This window comes from Myotis brandtii, unplaced genomic scaffold (genome assembly GCF_000412655.1).
Source record: "Myotis brandtii unplaced genomic scaffold, ASM41265v1 scaffold10, whole genome shotgun sequence".
NCBI lineage: Eukaryota > Metazoa > Chordata > Mammalia > Chiroptera > Vespertilionidae > Myotis > Myotis brandtii.
Window position 1 is genome coordinate 2,884,532 of NW_005353325.1, and position 10,138 is coordinate 2,894,669.

The following is a 10,138-nucleotide window of genomic DNA, read 5'->3' on the forward strand; positions in this document are numbered from 1 at the left end:
ATTTTTAAAACCCTGTATGAAGCCTCTTCTACCTTACAATACTCGGAAGTTCCTGTTTGTGACACTGAATGCACACACACAGTATCTCCTAAAGGAAAGGTGGCAGTTTCACACCCTGGAGGGGCCATTTGTGATGCCCTCCCTTGTTTGTTCACGTTCCGCATATGGCAACATCCTGCAGCTTACATGGGCCCAATTAAGTATACTGGCAGATCTCATTAGAACTATTATCACCCACTAATGAATTTTTAAAAGATTTTTACCCCCCAAAAAGGCCTACTAAACAATATATTAAACACTAGAGGCCCGGTACACGAAATTGGTGCATGGGAGGGGGGGGTCCCCTCAGCCCAGCCTACACTCTCTCCAATCTGGGACCCCTCAGGGGATGTCCAACTGCTAAACTGGCAGTTAGACATCCCTCTCACAATCCGGGACCGCTGGCTCCTAACTGCTCACCTGCCTTCCTGCCTGATCACCCCTAACTGCCCCCCCTCCGCCAGCCTGATCACCCCTAACCATCTCTGCCTTCCTGCCTGATCGCCCCCAACTGCCCCTCCTGTCAGCCTGGTCACCGCTTACTGCCCCCCCCCCCCCTAATATTAGTAAAGCAAAATATAAGCAAGCAATAAGAAAATGGTAGAACTGGCAACTGCCTGTTACCAATACTAGGGTTTTATCAAAAATTGTAAGGTAAGCAAGTGATTATCCTGTAAAATGTAAAATTATAAAACCTTTAGGAAAAAATCTTTGAGACCTAGGACTAGGTGGAGAGTCCATAGACATGACACCAAAACAAGAATTCATCCAAGAAAAAAATTATTAAATGCGGTGCATGAAAACTTAAAACTTTTTTGCTCTATAAAGTCCCGATTTACAAGCCATAGATGGAGAAAAAAAAATTTGCCTACCATCTATCAGACAAGGACTTTTATCTAGGATATGTAAAGAACTCTCAAAACTCAGCTATGAAAAACAATCCAATTTGCTCAGTAGGAAGACAATAAATAGGTTTGCCCATTAAGAAAAAGCAAACTAAAAACACAATGAGATATCACTACACAACTATTTGAATGACTAAAATTTTTTAAATAGTGAAAATATCAAATTCTGGCAAGCATATGGAAAAACTGGATCTTTCATACATTGCCAGTGGGAATATACAGCCACTCTGGAAAACAGTCTGGCAGTTTCTTATAAAACTAAACATGCTTACGATACAACCCAGCAATTGCACTCTTGGAGATTTATCCGAGAGAAAGGAAAACTTTTGTTCACAAAAACCTGTATGACTTTATTCATAATAGCCCCAAATTGGAAACTCATATGTTCTTCAACAGGTGAACAGTTAAACTGTGTACTGTGGTACATCCATACAATGAACACTACTCAGCAATAAAAAGAAATGAACTACTGATAAATAGGACAACTCGGATGGTTTTCTAGGGCATGTGCTGAGTGACTCAAAAGTTTACATACAGAATGATTCTATTTATGTAACATTCTCAAAATGATACAAGTATAGAGATAAAAAGAAATTAGTGGTTGCCAGGAAATAAGGATGAGGAGGGTGGGAAAGGAGGTGACCTTGAGCTACACAAGGATGTTTCTTGGCAGTGATAGAACAGTACTATATCTTGATTGTGGTAGTGGTTAAATGAATCCACTCATGAAATGTTATCACATTGCATAGAACCACACACACACACACACACACACACACACACACGAATGAGTGCATTAAAAACCATGAAATCTGAATATGACTACTGACGAGTATTGTACCAATGTCAGTCTCCTGGTTTAATGTTACGTTACGTTAAATGTTATGTTATGTAAGATATTAAAACTAGGGGGTGCTGAATGAAGGTTACACAGGACTCCCGGTACTATTTTTGCAACTTCCCATGAGTATATAATTATTTCAAAATAAAAAGTTATTTAAGCAATGACATTCAATCATACTTGTTTTAAAAATGACTAATATTTTAAGTGGAATCAAAAGCATGGAAATAATGCATTCTAAAATGTTTTTCATCTTTATCCCATTTTTGTTCATTTCTTCTTATGAACATAATATGTAGTATATAGTTTACAACAAACTTACACATATTAGAAATGCAGACACAATTTTTTATACTTCTGGGTATAACATAAATGTCTGCAGACCTCTGTTATAGAGGCTACAAAAGTCTAAGATTCTATCTATCCCTAAAACTTTTTACTTGGGTAAGTATTAGTATATGCTAGAACAGGAAAAACACTGGACTAGGAATAAAAAAACACACAACTCAATTCTGTCCACAGTTCAAACAAGTCACAATCTCATTTCTTAGCTACAAAATGTAAGAGCTGCAGCATATTATTCCCAAAGCCACCCCGCTCTAAAAACATGACTCTATGAATTCCAACAGGAAACGGTAAAAACATGACTCTATGAATTCCAACAGATAAAGAAATCTACAACTAAAACCCTAACCAGTATTTACTCAAAGTATAGTAAGGGTTCAGTACTGCCAGGAATATTAACTACAAGACATAAGTCTAAGTTGTCATCAACACAAACATAGAAAAGGGCATCTATGACGATAACTCTACCTCAAAGAAAATAAATTAATTGATCCAAAAGATCCAGTTTAAATATAAATATCTAGGTGACAGGCACATGTGGCATTTTACATGCATCCTCACAGTTCTTTAAGGCCTCTAGTTTCTGCTCATGGCATTCATTATATTAGGTTCTATTTTACAGCAAGTATCCTGGTGTACAAACTTGGGGTTGTGATGGGTCTTCTAAGAAGTAGAATATCAAGGCATGCGAAAAAGAATTATTCTCCATCCACTTGAGTTAGACTTAAGACTGAATTAAAAGGACCATTATGTGGGAAATTAGACATCTACCCCACCCTGTTACAGCACCTTCTGCTATCCAGAATATTACTTATCAGAAACATAGTCCAAAACCAGGAAAGAGGCAAGAGTCCTCTAAGCAGTAAAAACCCACATAACAAGGACCTAGCACTAATGCTCCATGCACATGACATCCCTTGGCTCCCCACACAGAGCCTTCTATCATTTTTACCCACCATTCATTCAACAAGTGTGGTTATGGGTGCTAGTCTCACAGCACACTAAAAATATTAAATTAGAAAGGCAAGGAAACCTCTACAGACAGGTGTGATGAGAGCAAACAAAGAGATACAACTGCCCAGCTGGCGTGGCTCAATGGTTGAGCATCAACCTATGAACCCAGGAGGTCACAGTTTGATTGCCCGTCAGGACACAGGCCCGATTGCGGGCTCGATCCCCAGTAGGGGGCATGCAGGAGGCAGCCAATCCATGATGTTTTTCTCTCATCATTGATGTTTCTATCTTTCTATTCCTCCCCTCTTCTCTGAAATCAATTAAAAAGTGTATTTAAAAAAGAGAGAGAGAGAGAGATACAGCTAACAGTAAAGGAATAAGCAAGTCAACCCTAAAAACCAGACATGATTTAGAAAGAAATGGTTTCACCAACAAATGGTGGTCGGTACACTGCTGACTGAGAAGAGTAATGTCTGGAGGTCCTTATGCAAAGACACATAAATCAAACCACCAAAGCTATTTTTTTTTTTTACTAATATAATAGAGAGCATAATCCATCTTAAATTTTTTAATGGAGAACAAAACCGAAAACTGCATTTAAATTACCTTTCCAGCATTCTTCAGTATTGAACTAAATTATATCACATCTAAATATTAGCATGAAATAGAGACATACCAAAAAATAGAAGAGAGTGCCGAAACCGGTTTGGCTCAGTGGATAGAGCGTCGGCCTGCGGACTGAAAGGTCCCAGGTTCGATTCCGGTCAAGGGCATGTAGTGAGAGAGAGAAACATCAACCGGCTGCCTCCTACACATCCCCTACCAGGGGATCGAGCCAGCAATCGGGTCATGTGCCCTGACCGGGAATGAACCGGCAACCCCTCGATGCATGGGAAAATATCCAACCAACTGAACCACACAGGCCAGGGCTACATGCAAATATTTTATGAACTAAAAAATGATGCTGCATTGCAGTCAGTAGAAAAAACTGATATCCCTTCCTCAAGTCCCTGACACCCTTAAAAAAACACCACTATAACCTCTCTGAGGTATGGATGCTCTGAAACAGAGATGGGTCTTACAATTGCTATCATCCAACAGCAGGATGCAGTTGGTGAAAAACCATATGTTGACAGCTCCTGGAGATTTGGAGAAAGCAGTGGCTCAGGTTTGATAGAAAATGGCCATTCAAAATAATCTTAAAAGGACAAAGAAATGATCTGAAGCCTGTAAAATTATCCATGGAGATAATTACAGGAAATTCTCAAAAATAAACTGTATCATTTTACCTTAAAAGACAGTACATGTAAGTACATATCACATTATTTAGTAAGCACTCAATTCATTTAGCTACTCTTATTACAAGATGAAGAATAAGGACTAGTAGAGCTGATGAAAGTATCTATGGTCACAGTGATCAGGCAATCAATAAGCACTTACGTGCCTACGAGGTCACCTGCATTGTGCAAGGGCACACGAAAGTTCATCATGATCAACCTAGGAAGCATGATTTTTGATCAAATAAATGGTGAGTTGCACAACACAACAGTTTGAATCAATAAGTAAACAGCACATTGTATTTAGCAACGATTAGAACTTACTAATACTTTCCACTTCTTTTAAAGTATTGTCCTTTATTTAAGTCCAGTATGCAGAACTCGAGACATAAATTGTTTACTTGAAGAGACTCACCAAATGATTAAATGAATATAAAGAAGTGTCACCAAAATGAGTCTTATGATATTCACGGGGGGTTGGGGGGGGGGGAGGATCTCTTTTCCCATTACTCTCCAGGCTTAGGTAGAATAAGGATTTAGATAAATTCCCTTTTAAAGAAAATCTTTTTATAGTTGGCGCTACACACATCATGACAGACCCTCTCCACTCCTAGGGTTAATACACATTGAGAGGGACCAATTTATACAGGAAGGCACATTAAAATATAATTTTCCATGTATATGAAATGTCCAGAACAGGCAAATGTATAGAGATGGAATATAGATTAGTGCTAGCCTTGGGCTAGGGAGGGAGGATGGGAATGTGATGGGGTGATGAAAAAGTTCTAAAACTGTTTGTGGTGGTGGTGCACAATTCTGGAATATACTAAAAACCACTGAATACTGAACACTTTAAATAGATGAGTTGTATGGTACATAAATTATCTCTCAATAAAGCTGTTATTGTAAAACTCTGACTCTTCACAAATCTTGATAAATTCATTAACTGGGGCATTATGGTCAAACTCCATAGGATACACCCATCTGTTAGTCTTCCTGGCCTCGTTGATCCCATCACTAACAGTCTTACAAGGTCCCTTTCTTAACAATCCAGTCCCTTACCCACAAATACACTGATCAAGCCACAAGCATGGGGGGAGGTAGGGGCGCCCATTTTGTAAAAGTTAAAAATACTTCACACTGTATTTGAATACAAGTGATTTTTCAAAATAATTATTTTTATAACATTGATAAAGGCATCTATTTATTATAGTATTTTGAGTTTAAAAGAATGTGTTAATACTCTATTGGCATCTTTGAAATGAATGATCCCTGAAGGGTACATGGAAAAAGACACACCAATGTTTGTAGAATTCCAGAAATACTTTGCCACATCATGGGAATAGCAGAGTTAAAAAAAAAAAAAAAAATCTAGCGCTCATACATTTAATGTAAAGAATAGCAGAGTTAAAAAAAAAAAAATCTAGCGCTCATACATTTAATGTAACAGGCTCCATGGACCCCAATCCACCTCCTAGGGAAGACCAGGTTTGTTTGCTAGGACATTTTGGAAGAAGCTACATAGAATAAACAAGAGTGAGTAACTAACTCACCTAAGCTGACACTGCTTTTCTGCCTTGAATCCACACGTATATTATGTCTATTTAAGGATCCTACTCAGAGGAGCTCATAACTTGTGGTGGAGACAGACATTCTCATCTTCAATAGACTTAACCTCATCTTCAATGTCTAGAGCTCAATGCCTGGCATGGTGCACAAAGTAGGTGAAACTCTCAATAACAATGTGCTGAATGAATGGAGATTTTATCAGCTAATTAGGCCACCTGGTTGTGCTTGCAGCGTGGATTTCTGTTTAGGAACCTTTGGGAAACCCTTTTTTCCCCTCCGGGCAGCCTTATGAAGCGCTTGAACAATAGAATCTTATCACCTAGTTCATCAGCCTAAACTGTAGCTCCCTTTTTATGAGCAACTTCCTGGTAGAGTAAAGCCTTCTGTACGTTCCTTCTTTGGCTACCAGGAGAAGTGCCTGTTGCAGTTTCAAAATAAGTTTACTGTTCTCTAGAGATGAGAAAAATCAAGGAATGGGAAAAGAGTATGCTTAGAGTATATACTCCAAATGTATTTTAGGGTAAAGGCAGATACTATTCAGGGACACAGGTTTTGATCAATTTTTGAAATGATTATGAGGTCCATTTTGGAATACAAACATACTGGTGGCAGCTTTATAACTCAAGAAAAGGTTTAAAAAAACAACAACAACAACACAAAATTACTGAGCCCGGAAAAATGAATAATAAATAAGTATATAAAAATTGATTACCTTTTTCCATTCCCAGTAAATACAACTTACTAATTAAAATTGTCAAATATGATAGTTTAAGGCAGTCCTATCTAAAAAAAAGAAGGGGGGGGGGGACAAAGAATAAACACCAAAACATTACCAATAGTTATGTGATAAGAGCAGTGTTACAGGAGTACTTTTAACTTATAAAGTATACATTTCTTTCATACTCATATTTTTCAATGAGCATGTGATACTTTGGTGGTAAGGAAAATAAAAATCTTTTTCCCTCTAAACAAAACATACATTCACCACCAACCCCAAGTATAATTTTTTTGAACTTCTATACAGCTTACGGTTTCTATAGAATACTAGTGGTCTAATAAAACTGCTCAAGTACTTTAGGCAACAGCAAGAAGGTGGGGTGGGAAGGGAGGGCCTCTAACTTTTGTAAATGGTCTTTACCAAAGTCCAAAACCTAAGGAAGAAATACCCACATAACCATAGGATAGGTCAGAGCGTGGCTTGTGCTGTAAAAGGGTTTTACAGGAGCAAGAGGACAGAGCAGTCCCTTATGATGAGGAGAACAGAAGTAAAGCTTGCCGACAAGGTGACATCTCAGCTGGGATGATCCCTCTGGTGAGGTAACAATAGCTGAAATACAGAGCGCATGCTCTGCCCCCCTAATATGTTACAGATAAAAATAGTTCAAGTAGAGAACATACACCCAGCCAACCCCCAAACATACTTCATTTTTAAATTTATTTAAAAATATATAAAATCTATCTCACGTGTAGGATCTAAAAAGCACACACAAAATAAATGAGTAAACAAAACAAACAAGAAACAGACCCACAGATGTAGAAAACAAGCTGATGGTCACCCAAGGGGAGAGGGTGGCGGGGAGGGTGGGAGGATGAGAATGTCTGTTGTACAAGGCAATGAAAACTTTCCCACCTCACCTAGGTTTCTTCTATTATTGCACTATTCCTTTACCATTTTGGCATCAATCCTGTGTCAAGGTTACTCTGCACTTGTCACTGCACTGAGATACAGTCTTTTTCTTATGGACGTTAATTTTGCAACTTCCCACTAAACTGTATACCTTTGAGAGTAATGACTGCCATCCATTTCTACTTTATCTTCCCATAATACTCCTTAAATAAATGGGTACTCAACAGATGTTGACAGATTAAACCTAGTTCTAATAATTGTGACAATGAGCTATTACCGTCACAAAAGATGTCTGTGGAGCAGATATTGTAACAATAAACAATTAAGTCACATTTTTGTACACAGAACAAAAAAGTTAATATATTTTCCCACAGTTACTGAACCAATTGCTGTACTTTGGTTTACCTTGTTTAGAAAGGTGTTCATTAAAAAATAAAGTACTTCAAGCCACCTGTATAGAATATCATCTTTTTCTGTCACAAAGACCTAAGACATCACATTTACTGGGTACTAGGAAGGCGCTAGGTGACACAGTGAATTTGCACAGAAATGGAAGGCAGTCCTAGTTCCCAAGGATCTCAAGAAAGTTCACAACTAGAGAAATGTCTTGATAATGTCTATACATAAGACAATGTTTTTTTTAAATGTGAAAAGCTCACAAGAAAAATATATTTTCCAGGAAACACAATCTAGATATTTCAAAGATAATTCTTTCTGAATGTTTTCGTTATATGTGCTTTTTTAAAAGTTCAGAAATTCTCTCCTGTACTATTTAAATAAATTGGTAAGTAAACCAAGATAGAAATTTGGAAACATGTTTTAATTTTCTACTTTCTATCATGTAATGGGGAAAAGGAAGATTGTGCCGGGAAGCTTGCCTGCCGTCCTTATCACAGAAGAGGATTAAGAGGGGTGGGGGTTGGAGGTGGATATTAGATGTAACAATACCAGTTAATATCAGGATTCCTACAGCATAGGGAATATAGTCAATAATACTGCCGCCTGGCTGGTGTGGCCCAGTGGTTGAGCATGGACCCATGCACCAAGAGGTCACTGGTCGGATTCCTGGTCAGAACACATGCTCAAGGTTTCGGGATCCATCCCCAGTAGGGGGCGTGCAGGAGGCAGCCGGCAGCTGGATGAATGTTGATTCTCATGATGTTTCTATCTCTCTCCCTTCCTCTCTCCCAAGTAGTTTCTCCTTTGTTACTGCTGAGTCTGTTAACTTATCATGTTTCATATCACTCAGAAAGTTACTAAATAGTATTTTAATCAACACTCTGGGAAATTGTTAGTATTGCTTTAAAAAAATAACAACACTGGGCCAGGTGTTCCGACAAAATTCATTCTTCTACATAAGTAATTTTACAAAAATCACTCAGAATGGAAGACTGGATGGAATGTTATTTTTTATGAGTAGCAAAAAAAATTTTTAAAAAGACTACAGAGTAACATACCCACTGCTACTTTGCTACTTTGTTTATAGGAATGTAACTTGCACATGCAAGTACTCTACTAAGTATGTACAAGAAACTGTCAAAAATGAATGCTTATGAAAACATTCCTTTTCTAAATAAGGTCTCTAACAAGGAATGTGCTGTTTCTAAATATGATTTCTTTAGCAAGTATCGACAGGTACAGCATAGCACTAATGCTCAAGATGAAAAAACCTTTTATACTTGTTTTACTAATAGTAAAAGTTGGTGTTACGAATAATGCCTATGAGTTCAATAGTAGAAGTTAACTTTACCTTTTGTAAGAAGAAAAAGAAATTAATAGAAGATATCTGCTAGGCAGAACTGCATTTTAGAAAACTATTTCTATCCAAAGTCTATTTCTTCCTAATCTCATAGACCCTGGCAACCTGGTTTTCTGTTTTCTTTCCTTTTCCTTCTAAAAGAACCTCAAGTAAGTCGGGGTGATACTTTCCACAGTTCAAAGGTTAAGGCAAGTTTGACTCTACAGGGAACTCTTGACCTCTCCATCACACCTCCACCCGCACCTTTTTTTTTTTTTGCCAAGTTATCTTGATCTGAGAGAGTTTAATGCTCCCATATGATTGCAAATGCACAAGAGAAAAGATTTTAAGTGCCAAGGAATGAAATTGGGATGGGAAGGAGACCGACAGCAGTCAAGAACCATTTTTTCCCTAGAAATCAGCCTCTCCAGGACGCAGGAAACTAGCTTACGCCCAAAGAACCTGCCGCCCAGAAGCCACAATTTCCATCCATCCGCAAAGAAAAGTTGCAAGAAGAGCTCAGCCGGCGAAGGTGCGAGCTCAGAGCAGCAAAGACACTCAGCAGGCCCGAACCGCCCTCGGGCGGTGTCTGCGGCGTCGATTGGGCCACTCCAGCTCCGGAAAGCTCTGGGTCTGGGGGTGCACAGCCGACCCGTAGCGACGCGGGCACAGCGCCCGCATCCGCACCCCTCCCAACTACCGCCAGCAGTGGGCGGAGAGACCAAAGGAAAAGAGGGACAATGCTGGGCCGGGCAGGCTATTCCGCGCGCTCCGCCGCTCTCCAGCACCCCTTCCGCCCGGGGCTGCCAGCGGCCGCCCCAAGTTGGCTCCTCGGTCCACCCT

The 10,138-nt window shown here is 39.1% G+C and overlaps 1 protein-coding gene and 1 pseudogene across 1 annotated transcript in view; one reads left to right on the forward strand and one right to left on the reverse strand.

Moving 5' to 3' along the window:
- Positions 1-10,138, reverse strand: part of FRYL (FRY-like) — a 238,460-nt gene that overhangs the window by 227,722 nt on the left and 600 nt on the right. The gene's annotated exons all lie outside the window — the stretch shown is intronic.
- Positions 1-10,138, forward strand: part of LOC102261401 — a 51,907-nt pseudogene that overhangs the window by 10,593 nt on the left and 31,176 nt on the right.